This window comes from Grammomys surdaster, unplaced genomic scaffold (genome assembly GCF_004785775.1).
Source record: "Grammomys surdaster isolate TR1022 unplaced genomic scaffold, NIH_TR_1.0 332987, whole genome shotgun sequence".
Lineage (NCBI taxonomy): Eukaryota > Metazoa > Chordata > Mammalia > Rodentia > Muridae > Grammomys > Grammomys surdaster.
The window spans coordinates 34,125-50,961 of record NW_021628173.1 but is presented as its reverse complement, the minus strand read 5'-3'; the positions used below and the strand labels follow the sequence as shown (position 1 = coordinate 50,961).

The following is a 16,837-nucleotide window of genomic DNA, read 5'->3' as shown; positions in this document are numbered from 1 at the left end:
ACTTGGAGAGACCCATCTTAAAAAGAAAAGAAAAGGAAAAAAAGAAAAGGAAAGAAAAAGCCTTTAGAAAACACGTTTCTCAGCCCAGGATTTGAGGTTTATTCTAGTGAAAGGGAGAAAGAGTGTGAACTTGCCTTTTTCAGTTACAGCTTAGAGTGGGCACAAGGCACTCTGCAATGTAGACTTGATGCTCTGTGCAAATCTGAACTGCCTAATAAAAGGTCCATACCTCCTTCCCCTACTCTGGGCTCAAGTGCTGGATCCTGGCCATTAGGAGCCCTAATAAGGAAACTCTGGTCTGAGAGGAAAAATGTCTCTATATCAACATCCTGGGGTCCCGCCACCTGGCAGGGTCAAATGCAATCCCTTCCTCACTACCTCAGTAAGCGCCACCTTCTGCAGTGCCAGGCAGCCAAGGGTCATCAGACATCTGAGAAAAGGCTCTCACATGTAAGAGACTCTGACAAAACCCAGAATGAATAGAGACAAAGCAAAAAGCAAAATAAATTGAGATGATACTATAGATTAGAACAAGCACAGGAAACGAGGGTGGTGGGGAGGATGCACCTGGAAATATAAATTCTTACGACAGGAAGAAAGATGGGAAACATAGCAAAGAAAGCTCAGGATAGAAAGGACACCAACAGAATAGGTTTGATACAGGAGATTAAGCATCTGAATGATGACAAAATGTGGTACTGTATATGGCCACCTGCAGATACATACAATAAATCCCATCACAGCTTCTGCTCCAAGACTGTGGTCCCAGGGACTGTTCTCAGCCATTGTCTGAAGCAGGGGCATCAAAATAGGGATGAGATTCAAGCAAGGGAATCCGGGTCAAAGATGGTAGCCCATGGGTGATATCCTCTTTAACTTTGCTTCTCTCTCTCTGCTACACAAAGGATGTGAAGCAGCCCACCTCATCCTTTGGGCTTTCCCAATTCCTCCCCATATTCTCTTATAGGCATAGCCCTTAACAAAATCTTTCTGTTGTTCATTTTTATTGGTTTAGTTTGGTTTGGTTTTTTAGAATCTCACTATGCCAACTTGGCTGGTCTAGAGTTTGCAATTTAGAGTAGCCTTGAACTCATAGAGACTCACCTGCCTCTCTCTTTCAAATGTTCAGATTAAAGCTATGTATATCCATAACATGCATTTCACAGAGAACCCAGACAGAACCTAGAAGTTCTGGAAGGAATGGGGAAACAAATCTGAGAAAATGTAAAACTCTCAGAATGTTTTAGTTATTTTTCTATTGCTGTGGTAAAAACACCCATGACCAAGGAAACTTGCAAAATAACAACATTTATTTGGGCATTACAGTTCCAGAGCATTAGAGTCTGTGACCATCATAACAGGAAGAGTGGCAACAGGCAGACAGGCATGGTGCTGGAGCAGTAGCTGAGAGTTCATACCTTGATCCAGAAGTAGAAGGCAGAGAGAACCATCTAGGAATAGTGTGCTTTTGAAGCCTCAAGTCTCATTCCCCAGTGACACACCTCCTCCAACAAGGCCACACCTCCTAATCCTTCCCAAACAGTTCCATCAACTGGAGACCAAGCATTCAAATTCACAAGCCTATGAAGGTCATTCACATTCAAAACACCACACAGAGTTAAAGTCCATGGCTTTTAAATTGAAAGAGTCCATTCAGAAATCAGAACCAAATAGTTCTAATGCTTACATCAAGGACATTTTATAGAAATATTTTCATTTTCCTTTTTATTTCCTTTTGATTTTCCCTTTTTATTTATTATTTTTTTATGGTCAAACAATATATTCTGACCATAAGTTACCCTCCCCTGCCTCCTCTCAGATCATCTCTACCTCCCCAGCCACCCAACTCTACAGCCTTTCTTTTTCACTTTCTTTATAAAACAAACAGGCAAAGAAACAAAGAAAACCTAAACTAACCATTATTTTAAATAAAGGAAAGACACAACACACACACACCACAAAATCACAAACCATAATATGGAAGCAAAAGACCAGTAAAAAAAAAAAAAAATTCAACCCTGCAGTGAGCAAAAAAACACCTTGTTGGTGATGGTGTCCTTACATCAGTCGGGAGCAGAGAGCAGTCTTTTGTTCATCCTAGCTTGATGCCTGGCTCAGTGGTCAAACCTGTCTTATGCCTAGGATTCATAAAAATCAAATCAAAACAAATCTATGCAGCAAAGCACAGGAGGAGGAAGTCAGACAGAGACCTGCAGACTGCCATGCCACCCACAGACCTGCCCTCCAGTGCATGACACAGGTGTGTCATAGACATTTGCTTAAAGACACACCACACAAGATGGATGGAAGATGTCTCCCAGGGGCCCAGCCTACAGTAGGAGCCACCACAATGTATGAGTTTGGTGTGACCATGTGGTGATCAGATGGGAGAGACAGAGAACTGGAGCAGCTTGAACATTATGAAGAGGTATGGAAACGGAGGTATGGCCTATTATGAGTGGCCAGCCCTGCTACCTGGGGCCATGGTGATGTCCCAGCCCAAGCTGACACTGAGGATCATGTCTAAGTCTGTGGCTACACAGCTGTAGGGATCAGTATCAATGTCTATATTACCCCTAGAGAACATGGAAGTGTCCTTGGGGAAAACAGGCTCCAGGGACCATGTGGATGTCTAGGGCCTGTTCGTAATTAGAGGGGATGCTCTCACCCCCCTCACCACCTGCAGTAGCTGGGCAATCTGACCCTAGGATCATGAGAGATCTCCAGCTCCGCCCCCTCACTGGCTATTACACTCTGGAAGGTGGCCACTGCACCATGCTTGGACAATACAGTGGAACTGGGCTTGATGGGGAAGGAACGGTGAGCCAGCCCAGAGGGTGTGAGCACTGAAGAGCTATTCCAGCTCCTCACACATGGACTGTAGCACTTGGGAGAATGGTCCAAGAACCTTGACTGGGCAGCAAAATAGAGCCTGCTCTGAAGATGTGGGTGTGGGAGAGCTGGCTCTGAGGGCATGAAGCAAAAGATCTGACCCTGTCTCTTGCTAATGGTGATGGCAACATTGAATGGCCTAGCTAGATCAGTGCTGGAGAACCAGGGTGGTTTGGATAAGGGAGAGTTGGCCAGCCCAGCTACCGCTCAGGCACAGATCCAGGGCTCTGAATTGGCCTACCCCCAAATCTATATCTGTAAAAGGTTGCAATATGTGAAAGAGCCAGTCTTACTGTTCCAATGCTGTGGGATCTCCATGACCAGGGTAACAAGACAATAACCTGGAGGAGTCCTGGTGAGGATCCAATATTGATGGTATCACAAAAGCCAGAGGTCTCAAATCAGACCAATGACTCATTGCAATGAACATTTGCAAGTGAAGATGTTTGGATTAAGGAATATAGTGTGGGACACACTGGGAAATGCTACAGCTTCCATGATGAAATGTTTTTTATGTTTTCTGTTACTATTGTTGTTGTTTTGTGTCTGTTTTGTGTGTTCTATTTTCAGAGGGTTGCACGGGGAAAAGGCAGATATGAGGGGATGGGGGAGATGAGCAGGACTGGGTACATGATGTGAAACTCACAAGAATCCGTAAAAAGATTTTTTTTAAATCCCCAAACAAAGAAATATGAAAAGAGATCTACAAAAATACCAATGAGTTAACTTTGTGTTGGCCATCTACTGATGGGCACAGGACCTACCCTGAAGTATGATTAGTTCTTGTCCACCTGAGTAGTGTCAGACATGGGTTCTATCTCATCAAGTGGCTCTTAAATCCAGTCAGAGAGTGGTTGGTGGTTGGTTACTCTTACTACATTGCACCACTATTGTACCAACATAACATTCAGGCAGGTCACCATTGTAGATGACAAGGTTTGTAACTGAGTTGGTGGTTATATTTTCTCTCTGGTATTATACTGGCTGGTCTTATGCCAATTTAACATAACCTAGAGTTATCTGCAGGGAGGGAAACTCGTTGAGAAAATGCCTCCATAAGATCCAGCTGTAAGGCATTTTCTTAATTACTGACTGGCGAGGTGGGGAGCCCATGGTGAGTGGTTCTATCCCCAGACCTGAGTTCTATAAAAAAGCAGGGTGATGCCGGGCGGTGGTGGCACACACCTTTAATCCCAGCACTTGGGAGGCAGAGGCAGGTGGATTTCTGAGTTCGAGGCCAGCCTGGTCTACAGAGTGAGTTCTAGAACAGCCAGGACTACACAGAGAAACCTTGTCTCGAAAAAAAAAAAAAAAAAGCAGGGTGAGCAAAAACATCGTAGCAAGCAAGTAAGAAGCATCCTTCCATGGCTTCTACATCAGTTCCTGACTCCAGAGTCCTGCCCTGCTTCAGTTCTTGCCCTGACTTCCTTCAATGATGAACAGTACTGTAGACGTGTAAGCCAAATAAGGGCTTACCTAAGGGCTTTGGTCGTGATGTTTCATCACAGCAGTAGTAACCCTACCTAAGGCAGATATTGTGCAGATTACTTTACAGTGCCATGAAGACAGAACTAGCAGAGAAGGTTCTATTTCACCAGATTGACTTATTAAACCATTTTTAAAACATCAAAAAAAAAGAAACAAAATATAAACTTTGGAAAAATATGATCACAAGAGATCATGAGAACCCCCAGTAGTCGCACAGGACAGAAGCCCACAAAAAAAAAAAAACAGCGGAGCAGGTCTACGTCAAAACTGTGAGTAGATAGCAGTTCTACACATACTCTTATCCTGCAATTGAATTTCAGGTGGATTGGAGATAATGGCAGATGATCACTCCCTCTGAGATGAGTAGAGGATGCATCAACCAAAGAGATAGAAGACACTCAGAAAGTGGGATACAAGTAAACCCAGACACAAGGACCCAGCACAGGCAAGAAGTCAAGAGCCTTGCCTGGGTGAAGAGCCACCTCAGAGGACATATGCTCACACCAGTCAGAAAGCACAAACAAACAAGCATGAGAAGGTACCAGCTGTCTACAGACTGCCTGGGCTCCTTCCCCTGGACCAGATTTTGCAGAAAGAAACCTGTTCCTTAGCAGAGCTCTGGGGTCCTTCTGTCTCTCAGATATGCTCAAGGCTGATTAGACTGGAATCAGTTCCCCCTGAAGCAAATGTCATCTATCCTAAACAGCAACAGTATCTCCAGGTTCCCGTCCCCTTGAGTAGGACCTCACTGCTGACTGTGATCTTTGAGAAGACTATGGATAATGACCGTGGTTGGAAAGGATTGATAGACCTCTTTCCTAAGAATGAGCCTCTCCGTGGGCTATGCGCTTAACCACATGGTCTTCTGGATCCCTGTTGGTTGAAGGAAATCCTTCTCATTGGAGTTGAAGAAGGTAGCATTAGGAATCCTATATTCCTGTCCAGCATCTCTGGGAAGCTTTGCTCATGAGAAGTGTGGCAAGGTCCTTAAGTGAAGATGACCAGCTGTTTTCCATTCTATACTTCACAAATACCTTGATGCTACTCTGCTGTCAGTGTCTTCTCCCTGGAAAGGGAGCAGAGAGTAATTTCTAAACCACAATTGTGGATCTCCCTTTCCACATGGGTCGTTGGCCACTGGACCAGGAAGACAAGGAGAGCAGAAATGATGAGCAGGGTTCAGATGTCTATGAATATAATGGAAAGAACTTCCAGGAATCAACTTTAGAGACAGCTCATTTTATCGTTCCAGGGGTAAAGTATATAAGGGTTCTTAGGGTTAAGGGGCAGAAGAGCTGATTGGTCACAACACAGCATCTAATTATCATATAGGGAGAGGACTTATGTGCTGAGTCATGCAAGCTCTGCATAGGGTCATCCTCCAAATAAGATCAGGCATCTGTACTTAGACACTCTCCAAACAAGGTCAGGCAGAGAAGGGGAAGACCTGCTGCCTTGCAGGTGACATCTTTCTGGCCACACAGCTGATGTGAAGATTTCCTTTGACATATGACCTGTCCCATACATAACTACGTTGCTCCTAGATGTCTACACCGGTGTAATGGGACAGTCTTCATACATGGGACAAACCACAGACTCCAGGCCCTTCCCTGAATTCAGAGAACGTGCCCTCCCAGCCTGGGCCCTGCGCTAGCTTTGATGATCTCTGTCAAGGGTGGGAAAGGTATGTTAGGATACAGGCCCCAGCTGAGCCTCAGGGAATTCAGGTGAAAGGAAAACTACCGAACTGAGAGTCAAAACCCTGGGCTTGAGGTATGACCTTGCTAAGTCATAGCTATATGACCTTGGGGTAATTGTATAACTGTTCTCCTTTCTACGATCTATTCCAAAATGGCCAAACTGTACTTGACTTGTGTGACGGCTAAACACTGCTTGCCATCAGTTTCTCTCCATGTACAAAATACAAAAACCAAGTACAGCCAGGAACTGGGAAGACCTCAGTTTTGCACTGAGTCTTCTGCACCGTGTATAGTGGAAGCTACCCTGTGATCCTCAACTGTAGCACTGAGGCAGGAACATTTGTCCGAGTGGCTCTGGGGGATACTCGGAGCTGGGAAATGGAGGTTTGGAGTATCGAGGATGTTCTATGGAGCCTAGAGAAGACAAATGGTGCCTGACTTAGGCGTGGCTCAAAGGACATGGAGACTTTGCTCTCACAAGGATCTTAGCAGAACATCTAAGGCAACAGTTATGGTACCTACCTCAGCCTGGCCCTCACAGAGCATGTTGGTGTTAGTATGTATACTGGCTGCTTTTTTGTGTGCTAACTTGACACAAGTTAGAATCATCAGAGAGAAAGGACCCTTAGTTGAGTTGAAATGCCCCCTTGAGATCCAGCCGAAAGGCATTTTCTCAATTAGTGATCAATGAGGGAGGGCTCAGCCCATGTGGGTAGTGCCTTTCTCTGGGCTGCTGGTCTTGGGTTCTATAAGAAAGGTTGAGCAAGGCATGGGAGGGAAGCCAGTAAATGGCATCCCTCATGGCCTCTGCATCAGCTCCTACCTTCTAAGCCCCTGGAGGCCCTTGAGTTTCTGTCCTGACATCCTCCAATGATGGATCACAATCTGGAAGTTTAAGCCGAACGAACCTGTTCTTCCCCAACTTTTTGCTTGTGGAGTTCCCTTGCAGCAGTAGAAACCCTAAGACAGAATGTGACCAGCTAAAGACAGGAAAGCAGCCACAGAGATGGATAAGGACTGAGCCTGGCCCCTTGGGCTCTTAGTCAGATCAGCAATCTGCCCCTGTTATCCCAGTTATTGATATCATGGAACAGGAGTGATCTAGGGTATATCCAATTCTGTCACCATGAGCCCATCTGTGCAGTCAACAAAGGACTTTACCCTTCCTGTCTCTATGCACAGAAGGCAGGGACACCATAAAGTTACACACACACACACACACACACACACACACACACACACACGCGCGCGCACACACACACACGCACACCACCCTTACAGGAGCAGAAGAGGAAGATCCCTCCCCCCAGACTCTCATCAACACCCCTAGCACTTGGTCTCTTCCTTGAAGGAATACTACTGGTTGCTGGGTTTCCGTGGGGAGGATTTGCAGACACCAGTTGCCCGATGGGTGCTATCTGATGCTTTGAAAAGGAAAGCGGGAGGATCTCTTTCTGTGATCCTCTCTCAGGATCCGGGTCTTCTTATCATTCTCCAATCCACAACAGGTAGCAAACTCTCATTCCATAAAGCAGTAGTTTCCTCTCTCAACCCAGTCAACCTGGGCCAGAGTCTCTAGTAGGCCACAACAGCAGAGGGTAGAGATTTGAGTAAAGGCAGTCTTTAAAACTTCCCTTTAAAATAGGTCTGGTGCTGCATGCCTTTGATCACAGCACTCCAGAGGCAGAGGCAGGCAGATCTCTGTGAGTTCACAGTTAGCCTGGTATACAAAGCAAGTTCCAGAACAGCCAGGGCTGCTATACAGAGAAACCCTGTCTAAAAAGAAGAAAAGGAAAAAAGAAACAAACAGACATACATACAAAACCCTTTCCTTTAGAAATATCCAACCCTTTCTTGTCTTCATGTAGAAATTGAGCTTTGATGTTAGGGAAAATGAGGGGAGGGAGGGGAGAGGACCTTTGGGTTGTTTGTTTGTTTGTTTGTTTGAAGAGGAAGGATGGGAGGGAAAATGAACTGGTGAGAAGAGGAGAGGGAAGAGGTGGGGAGGGGAGAGGAGAGCAGAGCAGAGCAGAGCAGAGCGGAGTGCTCGGGGAAACAGGGACTCCTGTACTCTCCTTGACACTTTCCAGGAAAAGGCAGCTCATTCAGCAGTTCTAACTTTACCTCCCACTGAGCGCAGCCTTCCTCCTTGTTCAATAGCCCTAAACCGGAAAGCACTCAGCCCAATCCACTCGTGACGGATTCCAGGTTCACCCAGCGGTATTGACTCACTCCCGCAGAGAGACGCGTGCAGACGGAGCTGGCCCGTGTACTGCTGTTCTTAGGATGATTATAGGGCTCACTGACTATGAGTTAAAGAATTAGCCTTCTGTCTAGGCATCAGAAAGCAGGAATTAAAATGAGATGGATGTGTTCGCAGGGGAGGTGGCTCCGCAGGAAAGCGGGTGTATGGACCTGCAAGGGGGGATCTCAGTATCACTCCGCTTGCCGGGATATCTTGAAGAACAGCCTGTCTGACCTCCATGGAGAGTCGAAATCCTCTTCATGAGCTGCATTTCTGCTATATATACATTTATCTAACAGTTTATTCATCTACCATGTGTGAAGACATCCAATGGGGGCAGAGAACATAGCTTTACTCGGCACAAGTCTAGATCCAGCCCAGGGTTGATTTTTGAGATGAAAGCCAACCAAGAGATACAGAATGAATGACTTAAATGAATGAGTGACCAGTGTGAAGACAGGAAGGTAAGAACACGCTTGCCCAATGGCTCTCCTCTGATGTCCCGGCACAAGGAATCTCCTGAAAAGGCAGAAACCTTCAGGGGTAAGAAGATCTGAGGATGGCAACTCTGATGTTTCCAAAATCCAGAGAGTGCTCATATTCTACCTATCTTGTGTGTCAGTCAGCTTTCCAGTACTATAACAAATGCCTGAGCTAATAAAACATATTAAAAAAAATAAAAGGTGTGTCTGGGATCACAACTTTGTAGGTTCCGATCTGATTGGCCGATGGCAAGCAGCACAGCTTGGTAGCACATCCTAACAGAATCAGATGAGAAAGCAAAGGTATCCTCCACACACAAGGAGGCAGAAGAACAAGGAAGAAGAGCCAAAGTCCCACTGTCTCTTCCAAGTACATGTCTCCAGTGACATGAGGACTTCTCAGTAGGTTCCATGTCTAAAGGAGGGCACCACCTCCCAACTGCACCAAGCTGGGAGCCCCAGCTTTAACACATGGGCCTTTGAGGTTGTCTCAGATGCAAATGCTTTTAGTCATGAAGGAAAATCCATCACAACTGACACTTCAGAATCCTGAAAGATATAGATATCTGCTGGACTCTGTGGTAGATAGAGGAGAGAAGCCACTGCAGGAAGGTGGTGGACTGAGAGTTCACATAGAGGTCTTCAGTAAGTGTCCAGATCCCCTCCCTAACCCAGCCCAGGAGAAAAACTCCCCTAGCCTTTTCAAAAACCTAATGATTTGATCTCTAGAGAGCAGACAACAAGGTCCTGAACACATAGCATCATTAAAGGTGGCTTATCTACACCCCAAAGAGGATTGGGTGAACATAGTCACACACCATGTCAAGATCCCAAAGTCTTCACCTCAGTCCCAGACGGCTGGCGGTTAGGGTTCCACCCTCCATGTAAGCGATGAAAGAGTTGTGTCCCCCAGGATTCTGACTACCTCAAAAGTAGGCTCCATGTTCGTGCAGTGAAAGGCTCAGCCAGAGCGTCCTCCAGGGAGACTGACAGGTACCAAATCCTAGCCATTGTCCAGAGATTTCTCTTGCCAGGTTACTAGATATTTGAGGAGAACCAGACACGAAAACACATCTAGGAGAAAACAGTTCAACCAGAAGAAAAACGTCAAACAGAAAAGACTCTGAGGACAACGTGGACAGGCAAACAAATCACAATGGAGGCTCCTGGAAATTGTACAAGAGAGGAAAACAAAGTTTTCAAAGGCAGTGTTAAGAGAAACAGCTGAGACAAAGAACAAAACCACAAAGAAAAGCAGGTAAGAAAGATTAGCTAAATGGGTCAGCTATGCATAGAATTGTCTAGACATAGCGACACCTAAGTTGTCCAATTAGCATGGCAGCATAGCTTCATTTCTAGGTAAGAAATGGGAAGAGTGAAAACACATGGAAGGGATGGCAGGGAAGGGGGGGGGAGCTAAGTTCTCATCCTCAAGGTGTCTACAGAGAAGTGCTGCTGTTGGTATGTCCTTTGGGACAGGCAGTTGTGTCAAACAAAGTGGAAGACTGGCCGGGCAGACTGTAAGGTGGAGGAAGACGAAGCCAAATTGTTATCACTTCAAACCACAGTAATGTGATGCTTCAAACATGCACATATATTACTCTAATAAAAACAAAAACTACAGATGCAAAAGGAAACCAAGTAGACACAATTCTACTTAATGTAGAATCTTTTCCAGCCACGAGATGGCGCCATTGGCAGTTTGTGAAAACAACTAGACCTAGCATGCTGATTAATGATCAGCGTTTGTCGTTTTTTTTTTTTTTTTTCTTTCCATTAAGACAGAATTCATGGAGGTGTTTGGTGGTGGTTGTTGGTTTGTTGGTTTGTTTTTTAAACCAATAAAGTTAGAAAGAAGTAAATCATAAGATTCTTTCTTGCAGGGCTTTTGCTGTGGCTCTGTTTGTTCCTGGCAGCACCTGTGCCGGCCACGAATGTTCTCAAAGCCTCTAAATCCTAGACTACGCAATATGGTTACTACTCAAAGCTTATTTTAATTAAAGTTATTTTACATTTTACAAATGCTACAAAACGTTAAAAACGCTATTTTGTATTCAGTGGCACTTTTCACGCATTTAGTGGCCACACATGCTATCTCAAACAGAAGAAGTACAGACAACACTCTTTGCCTGGTTTGGGGGGCGGGGTGGCGCCTCTTGATAATGTCTGACTCACCTGAATGGATTCTTTTCAGAACAAACTGTCCAGGTTTCATCCTCTCCAGAGTTCAAGCTCAGTGAAGGCCATCTCTAAGTTGTCTTGATGTTTTGTAACATTTCTAGAACCCAGTCCACATCAGTTCTTCCACGGGACAATATTTGCTGGCTGCCCAGTGTATACTAGGTGCTGTTGACCCCAGGAGCAAGTGGTGTTCGTGGAAGAGTCAGCCTTGAGTGGCTCCTATAACCATAGGTGCCTTGCAATGACTCATGGGAAAGAGGAAATGAATGAATTACCCCAGCGATGGAATCCTTCACAGACACTTTCATAATTCTCCCCAGACCAGAAGTCTAAAGTACTGACTTCCCACCTGCAGAGCTAAGCTCTAAATCTATAGCTTGGGACTCAAGCTATACTAGTTAGTTTTATGTCATCCTAACTCCAGCTGAAGACATCTGGGATAAGGGAAACTCAATTGAGAAAATGTCAGCACAAGTTGGCTATGGGCAAGCCTGTGGTACTTTGTCTTGATTGATGATTTATGTGGGAGGGCTCAGACCACTCTGGGCCACACCACCAGGTCTCCTGGTCCTGGTTGCTCTAAGAAAGCAGGTTGATCAAAACATGCAGAGCAAGTCAGTAAGCAATGTTGACCTGCTTCAGTTCCTGCCTCCAGGTTCCTCCCCTGGCTTCCTTCAGTGACGGACTTATATGGTGTAAGATGAAGTAAACCCTTTCCTCTCCAACTTTCTGGTCCTGGTGTTTATCACAGCAATAGAAACCCTAACTGGCACAGGCCTTCCCGGAGGTCAGTGTATTGGTTTGCAGACTACTATAACCAAATACCATGCCAAAGGTAAGACACTTAAGCAAGAAAATGTTCTTTCATGAAGTTCCAGAAGCCGTGGGATCAATATCAAGGTATTGAAGGTCTGGTTCCTCATGAGTCCTCTCTTTCCCCCTTGGCTTGTATACAATTATCTTTTCCTTGTGTCTTCCTAGGGACTTTCATCTTTGCATAACAATTCCTGGTGTCTCTCTGTGTCCAAATGACCTTTCTTTATAAAGGCACTAGCCAAATTAGATCAGAGCTCACCACAATATCCTCATACTGATTTAATTAATTCTTCAAAGGCCCTCTCTCCAAATACAGCCACTTACCAAGGTACTAGGGGCTAGACATTCAGCTTGAGTATTTGGTTGGGACACAGGTCAGTCCATAACAATTAGAACTATGACTCTAGAATCTAAGAAAATCGGTTCTGCTAAGAGCTCGGAGACATTGTTGCTGACTGCACCTGCGGGAAGAGCACTCTCTCCTTTGAGCCTGTTCCTCAGAGGCTGTAGAGAAAGTGACAGGCAATTACTTACAGGAAGCATCTGGCAGAGTTGAGAGCATAGTAGGTATTCAGAAAATTACAATCTCCCACTATCCCCCCAAGTCCCTGTAGCACCTCCCTCTCCCCACCACACACTTCTAGTCCTGGAACCCAGGGAGCTCACCTGGCCGTATCTGGTTCACACCCACCCTCTCCTCTGTGAAAATCCTAGCACCTGTTCCAGACTTATTCAAGTCAGCCCCAGCTGGTTGCTGGATTGCTCTCTCTGGGCTTCATTAGCATTCTTAGCAGTTACACACCATAACCCAGCTCCCCAAGAGGAATTAAAACCCACGTTTCGAATTTGACTTTCCCTGTACACCTGATAACCTTCCAATTTTATAGGAGGTGTTTTTGATCCAGGTCCTCCATTATGATTGTTATTTTCTCTTACACGTCTACCAAAGTGTCTTAAGCATCACAGGCCGGCTGGTGAATATGAAATGCCTCAATGACTCCTCTGAACCACTGCCCCCATTGAATAAATAACTGAACACTTGCGACTTTCCCCACACATACATGCACAAATGTAAGGCCTCTCCATCCAAGCCAAGCACATGGCATCCAGTTCCATCCCAATGGGATGTCTCCTTACCTTAACCAGCACACTTTATGCAACAAAACTAGCACAGATTTCTTTCCCCTTCTTCGAAATTCCACAGACAGAAGTTTTGTTTTTACTATTGAAACTGTAGCAACCTTGGCCCAGTGAAAGTTCTTCTAAAGTTGGTAATTTTTGTGGTTTCTTTGAAAGGAATCAATGTACAGCTGTGGGGTCTGTGTGACCTATGTTGCTACAGTGTTGCCTCAGAGATATTATTAAGTAAGGTAGAGACAGACTGACATTAGCATTGGTTGCCAAGTATGTGCAGGTGTGTTGGTCTCTCGCACAGTGTGGACACCCTGTGCCTTGATAGGACAGGATGAAATGTGTGACATTTCATTACTCTACTCAGAATCACCTGCCATTTAAAACTTATAAATTGAGTATTTTGGAATTTTCCCATTTGGTTTATTCAGGCCACAGTTTCTGCCTGCTGGTAACTAGAGAAAGTATTATAGTGAATGAGGAGGGAATTCCGTGGGCATGGCCAGTGTTTGCTGACTGGATAGCCTTGTGTGTGTGTGTGTGTGTGTGTGTGTACTCATATGCACATGCAATTTTAGTATAAAGAAGCCATAAGAACAGAAAACAAATTTCAGGTTGCTAATTCTTGAGGGTAAAGGAGATGCTATTGTAAGGGCTGGAGTTGTATCAGCAACACTTTTTTTTTTTTTTAGTTTTTTTAGGTTTGCATGGATGCCAGCTGACTATTAATTAAATATCGGGGGAAACCTCATTGATTGATATCTGCTGTTCCCGGAGAGCTTATTAACAGACACAGGGATGGATGAGGGATCCTCCTAGCGTAAGAAAACAGTGCTTAAAATATTTGTCTTAAAAGAGATTTAGTTAGGACTTCAGAGTATAACTCCACAAATTCTTTTAATTAATATTTTATCTGGCAGGAAATATTTATGAGACATTACTGGCCTCATAAATGCAAATGGAATTTCTATAAATAGGCAAAAAAATAATTTCCTGTAAGTGTCATATTCTAAAGAGAAAAACTTTAACTGTGAACTCAGTTCCTGCTCATGAAAGAAGGAAAGAGAAGCAAATGAAAGGGGACAGAGGAGGTGTGTCTGTATGCTAATTAACGGTGATAACCCACATCAGCCCTGCTACCTTCTGCATCTCTCATTAATTTCCAGACAATGAAAGACACACTTAGCACCTTTCAAGCTCTCTAAGTAGTTCTAAGTAGTTCTAAGTCATCCAGCAGCCGTGTCATTTATCCTTAGACACCATTTATACTCTCTTGCAGCCTCAGGCTGGAAACATCCAGACCACCCTACATTTCCACACACTAGTCAGGACTAAAAATCCCACCCACCACCTCTCATTTTCCAGGCCTAGGCTAAAAACTCGACATAGATTATTCTGCCTCTGGCTCAAGGTCCCAGCCCTGAGAGAATGTTGTCAAAGCCCGCTCCTTGTTATAGATTCTGCCTGTTCTCTAAAGCACTCCAAAGGCCACTGCTACTACAGAGCAGAACACGAAGCCAAGACTCTGCAAAAGCTTCATGTTAGGCATTAGCTGGATCTCAGAGCAACACCGCCCAGCTACTCGGGACAACCAGAAAACCAAAGAGTTAAGTACTCCCTACTGAACATTAAACCAACACCTATGGATGTGCGGGCTAGTTTTCTGTCAACTTAACACAAGCTAAAATCATCTGAATGGAGGGAACCTCAGTTATGAAAATGACTTCATGAGATCTGGCTGTAGGGCATCTTCTTTAGTGGCTGGTAGAGCCTAGTCCAGCCCACTGTGAGTAGTTCCATCCTTGGGCTGGTGATCCTGGTTTCTATAAGAAAACAGACTAAGCAAGCCATGATGAGCAAGCCAGTTAGCAACACCCCTTTGTGGCCTCTACATCAGCTCCTGCCTCCAGGTTCCTGCCCTGCTTGAGTTCCTATCCTGACTTCCTTCAGTGATGGACTATGAATGTGGAAGTGTAAGCCAAATAAACCCTTTCCTCCTCAACTTGTTTTTGGTCATGGTGTTTCATCATAGCAATAGTAACCCTAACTAGGACAACGGATGAGCACCAAGATAGTCAAAGTCCCTTGAGGGACAGACAAGCCGTTTCCTGTTTAATAGAGTAGGCTACTGTGAGTAACCAAAAACAGGTGTTGGCTTGGTGGCACTCAGCTCTGTTTGGGTGGGGCTAGGATTGTGGCTCCTGGGTGCTGCTTTCTAGCAAGACCATGTAGATGCATGTCAGACTTGGTGCCAGGCACATTTCTCCTTGTCATGGAATAAACCAGCTTCCTTATGATGGTCATCACTCATTCACATGATAAATAATTCTCCCAAACCCTAGAGGTAGGGCCTGGGGATACACAAGCACAATCAGGCCAATGACAGCATATCCTAAGCCTGGAATTGGGGTGCTGAACCCCAAAGACTGGGTAACAGACAGAGAGGGGTTAGAGTTGGCACCACTGAAGGCACCAACAGACAGTCACCTGCTGGCTCTCCCAGACAACAGCCCTTCCTGTGCAGTGACATTCCTGCCTTTCTTACAGTTCATTGAAGAATAGAGTCTTCTATGCTCAAGGCCAGAAACAGTCCACAAAAGGAGAGTGGGGCTTTCTGCCTGCAAGGAGAAAGATCTGGGCTGGGGTAGAGACTAACAATGGATTCCCAGAAGGAAAGAAGGATGTTCAGGCCCCCAGAGCAGCAGCCAATGTGGTCTGTAAGTGAAATACAATCAAGGGATCTATGCAGAGAGGTGGGTACAGAATAATGTACAATGGACCGGAAGGTTGGTGGGATTGGGAGCTTGAGGAAACATGGGGCTTCGGGGGTGGGGTGCCAGTAATGCCATCGTTGGTCATCTTTCCATTCAGCACGCTTATTAGGACAGCAATGTACACGTAACATTGCATCAGAAATGACATTACATTTTTAATATTCTATATAAAGAATTTTTTGGGAACAGAGGAACAGAAGAGAAAGTGGAGAGTGGGAGGTAAGGCCACCCACCTTACCTGAAGATGGTTCAGGTATCACTTGCCTTTCAAGGGAAGGCCATATCCATTTCAATGAATCGCCATTCCCACTTAGCTATAAGACTACCCAGGAGAAGGTGTCCTAAGCAGAACACCCCAACAAAAGACTCACTTCCCTTCTCCGTTCTCTAGACTCTCACCTCCAGCCAGTGGTTTGGATCGTCCCAGTCTCAAGAGCCAGACCCAACCTTGGTTTACAGTTTAAGGTGCCAACTGGACTGTGACTCCCAACTTCCAGGGGAATGTCCCCACCTGATGCATATGGGCTGTGGGAGGGCACAGAAGTTCTGTCAACAGCCTCCTCAAAGGGCCCAGAGTGACTGAGCAGTCCCTCCCTGCAAAGCTCTGAGCCTTCATTTTCTGCCCTAAGAGTTTTCCTCTGTCTGCTCCTCTGCACCCTCTAAACACAGGCACGCGAGCGCTCACACACGAGCGGGGGCGCTTACACACGCGGGCGATCTCATACACACGCACACATGTACACGTGAGCTTTCCCACATACACATGGGAGGCTCTCACACACTCACATAGGTGGCGCAGGTCTCTGACCAGAAGCACGGAAGCATCAACAAGGAGATCTTGGAGGGAGGTGGTGAACCAAGGGAGAAGAGGGAATAGTGGACAAGAGAGTAGGGAGGAGGCTGCCTGCTCTCTCCTCCCGGCATCCAGCACCGGACTCCTTCCTAAGTGACTGCAACCCCCGATCAACAGCTCTCACCCATCTCCATCATATACCACGTTGTGCACGCATTTCCCCCATTGCTGCCTTTCCTTGTGGTTCTCCTTTGCCTGTGGCCCTTTAAATCGCGTTCAATCCAGAGATTCAATTGTAGGGGGACAGAGGGAGGAGAACCGGGGGAGGGGGGACC

At 45.6% G+C, this 16,837-nt stretch overlaps 1 pseudogene; it reads left to right on the top strand.

Moving 5' to 3' along the window:
* Window positions 1-2,015: 2,015 nt before the first annotated feature.
* On the top strand, window positions 2,016-2,151 carry LOC114616690 (annotated as a pseudogene).
* Window positions 2,152-16,837: the final 14,686 nt, after the last annotated feature.